The following is an 11,809-nucleotide window of genomic DNA, read 5'->3' on the forward strand; positions in this document are numbered from 1 at the left end:
ACAGAGCATGAACGGGGGAGGGGCAGAGAGAGAGAGAGGGAGACACAGAATCGGAAACAGGCTCCAGGCTCTGAGCCATCAGCCCAGAGCCTGACGCGGGGCTCGAACTCACGGACCGCGAGATCGCGACCTGGCCGAAGTCGGACGCTCAACCGACTGCGCCACCCAGGCGCCCCTGTTGATGAGTTTTTCTACTTTGTTTACCCACTTACCAGTTGAAGACCATGTAGTCTGTTTCTAGTTTTTCACAGCCACAAATCAAACCACTATAAACATTTGAGTACAGGTTTTTGAATGAACATATTTTTTCTTATTCTTCAGTGGGAGTAGTAGTGGGAATGAACACCCAGTGCTTGGCTAAATGGTCAGTGTATGTTCAACTTCGTGAGAAAAGGCCAAACTATCTGTCTTGGTGCTTATTCTGTTTTTCATTCCTACCAGCAATGTGTGAAAACTCCACTTGCTCGTTTTATATGTATATATAAATTATATATATATTTATGTATATGTATATAATTTTTGTAAATTTATTTATTTATTTGAGAGAGAAATAGAGAGGAGATAGAGAGAGAGCGGGGAGGGGCAGAGAGAGAGAGAGGAGAGAGAGAATTCCAAGCAGGTTCTATGCTTGTCAGCGCTGAGCCTAATGTGGGTCTCGAACTCATGAACTGTGAGATCATGACCTGAGCTGAAATCAAGAGTCGGATGGCTAACAGACATCCACCCACATGCCCTGTGATATTTCATTTTAATTTGGGGTGTGTACCTTTAAAAGTTTTTAAAAAAATGTTTTAATGTTTATCTTTGAGAGAGAGAGAGAGAGACAGAGACAGAGACAGAGAGAGAGACAGAGTGCCAGTAGGGGAGGGGCAGAGAGGGAGACAGAATCTGAAGCAGGCTCCAGGCTTTGAGCTGTCAGCACAGAGCCCCACGCAGGGCTGGAACCCACAAACCGTGAGATCATGACCTGAGCCAAAGTCGGACACTCAACTGACTGAGCCACCAGGTGCCCTGGGTTTTGTGTACCTTTTTAGTTTTTTTGCTATATTTATTGTAATATTGCCCTCCATAAAGGTCATACTCCTGCAATGGTATATACACGAGTTGCAGTATTTTTCTCTCCTTCAGGACCTTTGAGCTATTACACAGATAAAATTAACTTGTATCATGGTTAAATTTTTGTGCAATGAATCCCATCTTTTTGTGGATTTTCAGTATAAAGTGAGAAATATGTTCAATTGGAGCAAATTTTGGTTTAAAGGCTAGTAAAGTCTACATTAGTAGCAAGCTCTTCAAAGACGCACCAAAACAATGAATAAGAAACAAAAAAGGAATAAAAAAAGCAAAACAACAACAACAAAAGACACATATTGAAAGTAAACCCATCATTTTGTTAGAAATCATGGCACCAAAATAATTTATACTAATGCAAAATACTACTTTCAAAACAGCTCAAATAACAAGCAGGAGAAAACCTGAATTAAATGGACCACGTTGTACCAGTCACCAAGCTTCTATCAAATTTCAATATATTTCAGTAGGATTGCATTAAACTTTTGGGTTACTAAGACTTTGCTTTTGGCATTTTGTGGAAGCTATTGATGTGATTAAACTAAAGTTAAATGGAAACACAAACACAGTCTTGGCAAAAATCTAAACTGTATTAAGAAATAAGTAGGGGGACACACTTATTAAAACACGAGGCAGAAGAGTATACCAAAATCCTGTCAACAGGCATTGGGCATTGAATAAGTAAGTTCTCTATCTTGTAACTGTAAGTTTGGATTTGGCATGCTAAACTTCTCTGTAACAAAATATACCTACATTCTAATCTTTTACCACAGAATAAGAAAAGCATACGTTGGCTTAAAGATAGCTAAAACACTGAATACATTTTATTATCTTTGTAGGAGGTCCCCAAGTCAGTTGTTAGCTACTTCACGTTATTTTTTAAACATTTATCTATTTCGAGAGAGAGACAGAGAATGAGAGAGAGAGCAGTGGAGGGGCAGAGAGAGAAGGAGAGGATCTCAAGCAGACTCTGCACTGTCAGCCAGAGTCTCATGTGGGGCTCGGAAGTCACAAACTGTGAGATCACGACCTGAACGGAAATCAAGAATCACTGACTCAAGAGTTAACTGACTGAGTCACCCAGACTCCCCTACTTCATATTATTATTTTTTACTTCATATTATTTTTAAATTTAATTTTTTAATTGTATCAAAGTAGTACAGGTACATAGTTTAAAAAGTCAAATAGAGTGATAAAAGTCATAATATAACACTCTATTCTCCCCCCCGCAACTTGTATTTCCTAAGACGATCACTGCAACTTTTTAGTGGTTTCTTTGAGGGTAAAACACCAAATTTTCAAAAACATGTTTTATACTGCTATTTCTTGATTTTTCAGTTACAGATATTATTATCTATTAACTTGCAACTACAAAAGGGGAGGATTTACCTCTTTGACACAGTATCCCTCCCCAACACATATTTCTACCCTTTCCTCCTGATAGTTATTATCTCATACTCTTTATTGATGTATAAATAACATACAGCATCACACACTAGTTGCAGGTGTACAATATAGTGATTCAACAATTTTCTACATTACTCAGCGCTTGTCAAGGTAAGTGTGCTTCTCATTCCCCTCACCTATTTCACTCATCCCTCCACCCACCTCCCCTCTGGAAACCACCCGTTTGTCCTCTGTATTTAAAACTCTGGTTTTTTGGTGGGCTTTTTGCCTCTGCATAGTAGGCCTACCTCCCTTTCTGCTTCCTGCCGCCTCGGTGCCTGTGGAAAAGCTTCCAGTGAAGGGGGACAAAAAAAAAAAAAAAAAAAAAAAAAAAAAAGAAGCAAGTTCTGAAGTTTACCCTTGACGGCAACTACCCTGTAGAAGATGGAATCGTGGATGCTGCCAATTGTGAGAAGTTTCTTTAAGAGAGAATCAAAGTGGGGGTGCCTGGGTGGCTCAGTCTGTTAAACTCCAACCTCAGCTCAGGTCATGATCTCATGGCTCGTGAGTTCAAGCCCCGCATTGGGCTCTGTGCTGACAGCTCAGAGCCTGGAGCCTGTTTCAGATTCTGTGTCTCCTTGTCTCTTGCCTCTCCCCTGCTCACGCTCTCTCTCTCTCTCTCTCTCTCTCTCAAAAGTAAACATTAAAAAAATGTCTTAAAAATGAATTAAAGTATAAGGAGAAGGAAAAGAGGAGTGTGAGGAGAGGAAAAGCTGTGAATCTCGGGTAGGGGTTATAACCATTGAAGGGAGCAAGAGCAAGATTACGATAATTTTTTTTATTAAAAATTTTTTTTTTAATTTTTTTTTTAACATTTATTTATTTTTGAGACAGAGAGAGACAGAGCATGAATGGGGGGAGGGCCAGAGAGAGAGGGAGACACAGAATCCGAAGCAGGCTCCAGGCTCTGAGCTGTCAGCACAGAGCCTGATGCGGGGCTGGAACTCACGGACCGTGAGATCGTGACCTGAGCGAAGTCGGACGCTTAACCGACTGCGCCACCCAGGCGCCCCTTAAAAATTTTTTTTAATGTTTATTTATTTTTGACAGAGAGAGAGAGAGAGAGAGAGAGACAGAGGAAGCATGAGTGGGGGAGGGGCAGAGAGAGAGGGAGACACAGAATGCCAAGCCGGCTCCACGCTCCAGGCTCCAGGCTCCAGGCTCCGAGCTGTCTGGCACAGAGCCCGACGCAGGGCTCAAACTCACACACTGTGAGATCATGACCTGAGCTGAAGTAGGATGCTCAACCGGCTGAGCCACCCAGGCGCCCCAAGATTGTGATAATATTTGAGGTGCCTTTTCCCAAACGGTATTTGAAATATCAAACCAAAAAAGAAGATTAATCTACGTGATGGGTTGTGCACAGTTACTAACAGCAGAGTTACAAATCATTACTTCCAGATTAACTAGGACCAGAAAGAGGAGGGAGAAGAGGGTTAAAACTCATTTACCTGGAATATTTTATATGAGTTCATAATAAAATTTGGGAACCAAGAGAAAAAAAGTTCTGTTTTTTGGTCTCTTTTCTTCCTTGTTTGTTCATTTGTTTTTATTTTCTTTTTTTTTAATTTTTTTAATCTTTATTTATTTTTGAGAGAGAGAGTGTGAGCAGGGGAGGAGCAGAGAGAGAGGGAGACACAGAATCTGAAGCAGGCTCCAGGCTGCAAACTGTCAGCACAGAGCACGATGTGGGACTTGAACTAGCGAACTGTGAGATCATGACCTGAGCAGAATTGGACGTTCAACCGACTGAGTCAACCAGGCGCCCCATGTTCATTTGTTTTCTTAAATTCCTCATATGAATGAAATCAAATGGTGTTTATCCTTCTCTGACATTTCATTCAGCACTGTACCTTCCAGGTCCACCCATGTTGCTGTAGACGGCAAAATCTTATTCTTTTTTATGGATGAGTATCATTCCATTGTGTTGTATGCCACATGTATGACATCTTCTTTATCCATGGATGGACACTTCAGTTCTTCCATATCTTGGCTGTTGTAAATAATGCCGCAGTAAACACACAGGTGCATGTATCTTTTTGAATTAGTGTTTTTGTTTTTTGGGTGTGTGGGGGGGTAGACACCCAGTAGTGGCATTACTAGATAATATGGTAATTCGTGTTTTTATTTTTTGAGAAACCTCCACACTGTTTTCCACAGTGTCTGTACCAATTTGCATTCCCACCCACAGTGCATGAGGGTTCCTTTTCCTCCACATCCTCCCCAACACTTGTTATTTCTTGTCTTTTTGATTCTAGCCATTCTAATAGGTATGAGGTGATATCTCATTGTGGTTTCAATTTGCATTTCCTTGGTGATTAGTTACTGAATCATAATTTTAGCTAAAGCAGCATTTAGATTATCATCAATATTTATTCACAGCTGAGCCAAGCAGTGTATATTTTCTTTCTTGTACAACTTTTAACTTCCCTTGAATTGATAATAGCCTCCCCACCTTTTGCTTTAGTTTTCTAGTTGCTTTATTTTTGTTTTTGGAAAATTTTTAACGTTTATTTATTTTTTACAGAGCATGAGTGGGGGAGGGGCAGACAGAGCGGGAGACAGAGAATCGGAAGCAGGATCCAGGCTCTGAGCTGTCAGGGCAGAGCCTAACGTGAGGTTCAAACCCATGAACCACAAGATCATGACCTGAGCCGAAACCAAGAGTTGGATGATTAACCGACTGAGCCACCCAGGTACCCTATAAACTTTTTTTTTTTTAAAGAAATATTCCTCTTGGAACTCTCAGTTCTCTAGTTCTGAAGTTAGACTGACTTCTCTCTAGAAGCTTTTTAGTATATTTCCTTTACCTTAGATGTTCTATAATTTCATGATAATATATCTTGGTTTAGGTCTTTTTTATTTCTTGGAAGAGCACTCAGTGAGCTCATTTGCTTAAAAATTTATTTCCTTCAACTGTGGGATGTTTTCTCATATTTTTTCTTTGATAATTTTTTTTATATGTTCCCTTTTTCTGAAATTCCAGTTAATTATATGTTGAAACTTCTGGAATGTTCTCTAATCCCAACTTTTTAGTTCTATTTTCCATCTTTTTGCTTGCTTGCTCGTTTGTGTGTTTATTTGTTTATTTATTTATTTATGTATATAATTTCTGCACCTAATGTGGGGCTCAAACTCATGACCCCAAGATCAAGAGTTGTATGCTCTACTAAGCCAGCCAGGCACCTCCATCTTTTTGCTTCTTATTCTTTCAGGGAGATTTCCTTAACTTTAACTATTGAATTATTAATTTCTGCATTCATATTTTTAATTTTCATAAGCTCTTTCTTCCATGAATGTTCTTTTTATAGCACTATTTTATTTTCACAAATACATTATCTTTTATAATGTTAACTTAGGCTTTCTTCTAAAAATTATCTTCTGCTTCTTGTCTCTGTTTCCTCTGAATTATTTTTCTTCAGTTAGGTTTTTGTTGTTGTTCTTTTTTGGTCTCTGCTTTTATGTGAAAGGATTTTCTGAAATATTTGGCTATCTTTACCTATCCATTTACACTTAAGAGTGAGGCATTTAGGGGCACCTGGATGGCTCAGCCTGTTGAGCCTCTGACTCTTGATTCCAGTTCAGATCATGATCCCAGCGTTGTGGGATCAAGCCCTGTGTCAAGCTCTGCACTGTGCATGGAGCCTGCTTAAGACTCTCTCCTTCTCCCTCTGCCCCTCCCCCACTCACACACTTGTGTGTGCTGGTGCTCTTTCTCTCTCTCTCAGGAAGAAAAAAGAGCAAGGCACTTAAAAGGTGTGTGTAACCATGTATGGAAGCTTGTTGACTGGTAGACTGTACAATGAGGGGGTGGGACAGGTATCTGGACATTTCCTACTGTTTTGTCAGTATCTCTGGACTTGTCTCTTCTGGTTAGTTTCTCCAGAGAGGAAACCTCTAACTTTTTACCTGAAGGTATACCCAATTGTATGAGGAATGGAGGAGAGAAAGGGTTGGTTTGTTGGGGGAGAGTTCTCACTATTTGAAATACAGATTTTTCGGGGCGCCTGGGTGGCGCAGTCGGTTAAGCGTCCGACTTCAGCCAGGTCACGATTTCGCGGTCCGTGAGTTCGAGCCCCGCATCAGGCTCTGGGCTGATAGCTCAGAGCCTGGAGCCTGTTTCCGATTCTGTGTCTCCCTCTCTCTCTGCCCCTCCCCCGCTCATGCTCTGTCTCTCTCTGTCCCAAAAATAAATAAACGTTGAAAAAAAAATTAAAAAAAAAAGAAATATAGATTTTTCACTTTTCCTGCCAATTTTCATTACATTTAACTTGGTCTTAGTTATACCAGGTGTTTCTGAGTTTAGAATACCTTATTTTGACCTCTGTGATTCAGAGTTGGGAAGGAATTCAGTTGCTTTTAACATGAACTTCAAAAACAAAACCAAACAAACAAAAAACCGTGAACTTCAACCAAATCTGTTTTAGCCACACCCTTCCCCTCATCTTCAGGGGTTCTTAGTGCTTCCAAATTCAGAATTTTTGTGTGGTTCTAATGTAAATCAGTTTGTCTCTCAATCTCCTGCAAGCAGTTAAGTTTCAACTTCCCTCTCTCTTCTAAGATGATTGCCTCTAGTCTATAGGGATCTCTGAAGGGGATCCCAATAATGGCATTCCTTCTTGGTGGAGGGGATCCCAATAATGGCATTCCTTCTTGGTAGAGTAGTCCTGAACAAGTTGAGAAATAAAGCAACAGGCAGATATGGAGGCAAACATATCACTTGTATTACTAAGTGATGGAGGCCAGATAGGAGATGTACTTTTTAGGATGAGAGTTAATGGGCCTGCTGCTAACTGTGCCCAGAACCAGGCAGTCTAGACTGAGGTGGACTTTGGTATGGACAAACCAAGCAGAATTATGTGCTTTGATGAACAGGCTCCCTCTCCCAAGAGCAAGGAGCAGAGTGGAACACTCCACTTAGGTTGGATGAACAAAGGGCTGAGAAAGGCCCAGTTATACTAACCAAGCTTTTTTCACAAGACATCAGGAGTAAGGAAGCATTTCTGAAATAAATGGTACATCACTTTGCAGATGCTAAGATTTTGTTGAGCTCTCTCATCAGCTCTCTTCTCTTTGCTCAATCTCTGTCCTTTTGGGTTTAGGTCTTTAAAATTTCTTTTTATTGAGCTATATAATTGACATGTAACATTATAGTAATTTTAGGTTCCCAGCATAATGGTTGGATATTTGCATATATGGTGAAATGCTCACTGTATGTCTAGTTAACATCCATCACCACACAGAGTTACAAATTTGGGTTTAGATCTTATTCTTTTAAAGTTATTTTAGTAAGGTTTGAGAAGAAATGGAAGTAAATATGTATATTAAATTATCTTCCTTTTTTTTCTTTTTCCTTTTTTTTTTTTTTTAAATGTTTATTTTTGAGAGACAGAGTGTGAGCAGGGGAGGGGCAGAGAGAGAGACACACACACAGAGAATCAGAAGCAGGCTCCAAGCTGTTAGTACAGAACCTGACGCGGGGTTTGAACTCACAAACTGTGCGATCATGACCTGAGTTGAAGTCAGGTACCCAACCAACTGAGCCTCCCAGGCGCCCCTAAATTATCTTCCTTTTAACCAGAAGTTTAAGTTAGTCTTTTGAAAGTAATTTTAAAAAGCTTTTTATTTATTTTATTTATTTATTTATTTTTTTTTCAACGTTTATTTATTTTTGGGACAGAGAGAGACAGAGCATGAACGGGGGAGGGGCAGAGAGAGAGGGAGACACAGAATCGGAAACAGGCTCCAGGCTCTGAGCCATCAGCCCAGAGCCCGACGCGGGGCTCGAACTCACGGACCGCAAGATCGTGACCTGGCTGAAGTCGGACGCTTAACCGACTGCGCCACCCAGGCGCCCCTAAAAAGCTTTTTAATGTTTATATTTATTTTTGAGACAGAGAGAGACAGAGCATGAGCAGGGGAGAGGCAGAGAGAGAGGGAAACAAAAGAATCCGAAGCAGGCTCCAGGCTCTGAGCTGTCAGCACAGAGCCCAACGCGGGGCTCAAACCCACTAACCATGAGATCATGACCTGAGCCGAATTCGGCTGCTCAACCGACTGAGCCACCCAGGGGCCCCAGAAAGTAATTTCGCTACCAAGGTTACAAATTTCTTTTAAGAAAACTATTGGGTCCCCTGGGTGGCTCAGTCGGTTGAGCGTCTGACTTCGGCTCAGGTCATGATCTCACAGTTTGTGGGTTTGGGCCCTGCATCAGGCTTACCACTTACCGCTTGCTCAGAGCCTGGAGCCTGCTTCAGATTCTGTGTCTCCTTCTCTCTCTGCCCCTCCCCCGCTCATGCTTTGTCTCGCTCTCTCAAAAATAAATAAATGCAAAAAAAAAAAATTAAAAAAAGAAAACTATTTATTATTTGTGCTACTGGGAGAATGCAATGATGCAATAATTCCTAGGTTACAGTCTCTCAATCATTTGTATTTCCCATTGCAATACGGATTTATTTGGGAGACTTACTCTTCTAATTTTGTTTGACTTTGGCTAATGTTAAAACCAGGTTGCACAATGTTAACATATAAAGAGGTGACTCAGACTGGAAAATCTCGGCCATGAATTAAAAATCTTTGCAGATATTCCACCAAATTTGGTTTTCACACAACAGTAATAAAAATTTTACCACAACAATGTGTATGCTTCCCACTTCAGTGTTTACTAACAACCCCTAAGGTGAAAAGGATCCCGAATTAAAGAAAGAATGGAATTGGAAAACACCTGGAAAATGCAGGGTAGTTCAATTATTTTATAATATTCATGGTGCCAATCAAACCCTTTTCTTAAATTTTTTTTTCAACGTTTATTTATTTTTTTGGGGACAGAGAGAGACAGAGCATGAACAGGGGAGGGGCAGAGAGAGAGGGAGACACAGAATCAGAAACAGGCTCCAGGTTCCGAGCCATCAGCCCAGAGCCTGACACGGGGCTCGAACTCAGGACTGCGAGATCGTGTCCTGGCTGAAGTCGGACGCTTAACCGACTGTGCCACCCAGGCACCCCTCAAACCCTTTTCTTAAAAAAAATCTAATAAATATCTTCAACTAAGTTTTAATAGAATAATCAAGTTTATTTATTAGTTCTCCTAGAGTTTTTGTATCTCAACAGGGGTCATAATATCGAATATCTATTTGTAGCATTCTGGGCATCAGTAGGGAGTAAGAATGATATTTCAGGGAGAAGAACATTTTGTGCATCTGAGAATTAAACAGGATTATAGGGGCGCCTGGTGGCTCGGTTAAGTGTTTGACTGGCTCAGGTCACGATCTCACTGTCCGTGAATTCGGGCTCCCGCATTCAAGCCCGCTTCGGATCCTCTGTCTCTCTCTCTCTGCCTCTCCCCCTCCTCTCAAATATAAAATAAATATTTAAAAAAGTAAACAGGATTATAATGGCCACCTTTGGAAAAATATCTTAATTTTGATCACAGGAATTGGGTTTGAGATTCATCTTCACAATTTACTAAGCGCAGGACCTTGGGTATATACCCTTGCTTAGTTATCCACTGTAACAAATCACCTCAAAACTGAATAGTTTAAAAGAACAACCATGCTTTATTTACTCAAGATTCAGGGGGAATAAGTCGCTCATTCCTGAGGGAAACTAATCGCTTCTTGGCCTTTTGGCTAAGATCAAGTGTAGTATCTGAAGGAAAATCTGGATGGTACATCACGGTGGTCACCACAGTTCTAACAGGATCTGTAGGTTTTGGTAAATAGACTCAGCTCTCTTATAACCTGCCACTGAGGAAGTTGAGGAATAAATACTCCAACCTCACAGTCCTCCAGACTTCCGATCTTCTGCCAGTGCCCTCTCCCATGCACCAAACTCAGGAAGTCACAGGACTCTGTGGGTTTTGAGTTACAGAGCAGGGTGGAGAAGGGTGAAGAGTGGATCTAGAGGGGCAACAGAAGATATTCGGCAGCAGAAGGTGAGTTTAGTTTTTGAACATTAAAGGCATGTTGAGCTAAATAATATCCTGATGTGTACATCTTATTGGTGGATTAGAGGAGTGGTCCCAACCACCCTCTCATTCATTCAATTCCTTGCTCCTTTGCTTTCCTCCACCTTCTGATAACTTAACCTCATTTTTCATCCTGCCATTTAAAATAAACTCTGCCGTATTACTTCAGCTTAAAACGTGTCCTAGTTCATGAGTTTGGCTTTTCTCCTGACCCTATTTTATTTTGTCATCTTTCATTTAGCTCCATATACCCATCTACTAGCCTGGTAATGTTCTTCATCCAACCTCTTCCTGACACCTTTCCTTCTGTGCACCAATCCTCTGGAGACTCTTTCTTCATCCAGTTTCTTATCCTGGCTTCTTGATTAAGACTAGAAAGAGGTGAGGTAAGGCACATGAGAGATAACAGGTGGATGGGAATTATGGGATGGTGGGGGGGAAGGGAAGGCTCACTTTGGTGGATCCCTGTCTATGCTTACTACAGTGTATTTTCTGAAGCTATTATCCAATGGCAAAACGAATTCATGGCCTTTCCCCACATTGATTATTTCCAACATGCTCTCCCATTCTGTGTTCTGATATAAAAGTCCTACCATTTAACCTCAGTAATCATCTCTTCTTTGAAACGCTTTGGCTTCCATATATCGCCTGCCCTCAAATTCAACCTCATTTTTTTTTTTTAATGTTTATTTTTGAGAGACAGAGAGAGACAAAGCGCAAGTGGGGGAAGAGCAGAGAGAGAGGGTGACACAGAATCCAAAGCAGGCTCCAGACTCTGAGCTGTCAGCACAGAGCCCGACAGGGGGCTCAAACCCACGGACCATGAGATCATGCATGACCTGAGTGGAAGTCGGGAGCTCAACTGACTGAGCCACCCAGGTGCCCCTCAACTCATTCTTTTCTGCCTGTTCCTTAGTTTCTTTGATTATTTTGGTAGACAGTCCCTCTCTCCTTCCCCTCAATCATATTTTGCTCCCCTTTGCCAGATAGCCTTCCTCTTAAATATATTTTCTGTGGGCATCTTATTATTTTTTTCTCATAGTCTCAACTATTATTCATATGTGTATGGCTCCTAGATCTGAATCGCCTTCCCTGAACTCTTTGGGATGCCATTCCAGAGTTCCAAACCCTACTGTGGCTGGTGGGATGAGACCAACCATAGGTCTTCTACTCAAGCTAGTACTAAAATGTACTTTCAGGTTTCTTTTTAGCCCTTTTGTTCCACCACTCCTGCCCCCCCCCCTTTTAAAACTCTTCCTTTAACTGTTCCTCAATCCATTTGGTTGTTTTCATATCATCCTGGCTTCCTTTAGCCTGTGTGAAAAC

The 11,809-nt window shown here is 41.1% G+C and overlaps 1 non-coding gene across 1 annotated transcript; it reads left to right on the plus strand.

The window, feature by feature from the left end:
• Positions 1-10,125: 10,125 nt before the first annotated feature.
• LOC125159556 (U2 spliceosomal RNA) lies at positions 10,126-10,312 on the plus strand. Its single transcript, XR_007149819.1, has one exon. It is a non-coding gene; the product is annotated as a U2 spliceosomal RNA (small nuclear RNA).
• The last annotated feature ends 1,497 nt before the right edge of the window (positions 10,313-11,809 follow it).

This window comes from Prionailurus viverrinus, unplaced genomic scaffold (genome assembly GCF_022837055.1).
Source record: "Prionailurus viverrinus isolate Anna unplaced genomic scaffold, UM_Priviv_1.0 scaffold_50, whole genome shotgun sequence".
In the NCBI taxonomy this organism is placed as follows: domain Eukaryota; kingdom Metazoa; phylum Chordata; class Mammalia; order Carnivora; family Felidae; genus Prionailurus; species Prionailurus viverrinus.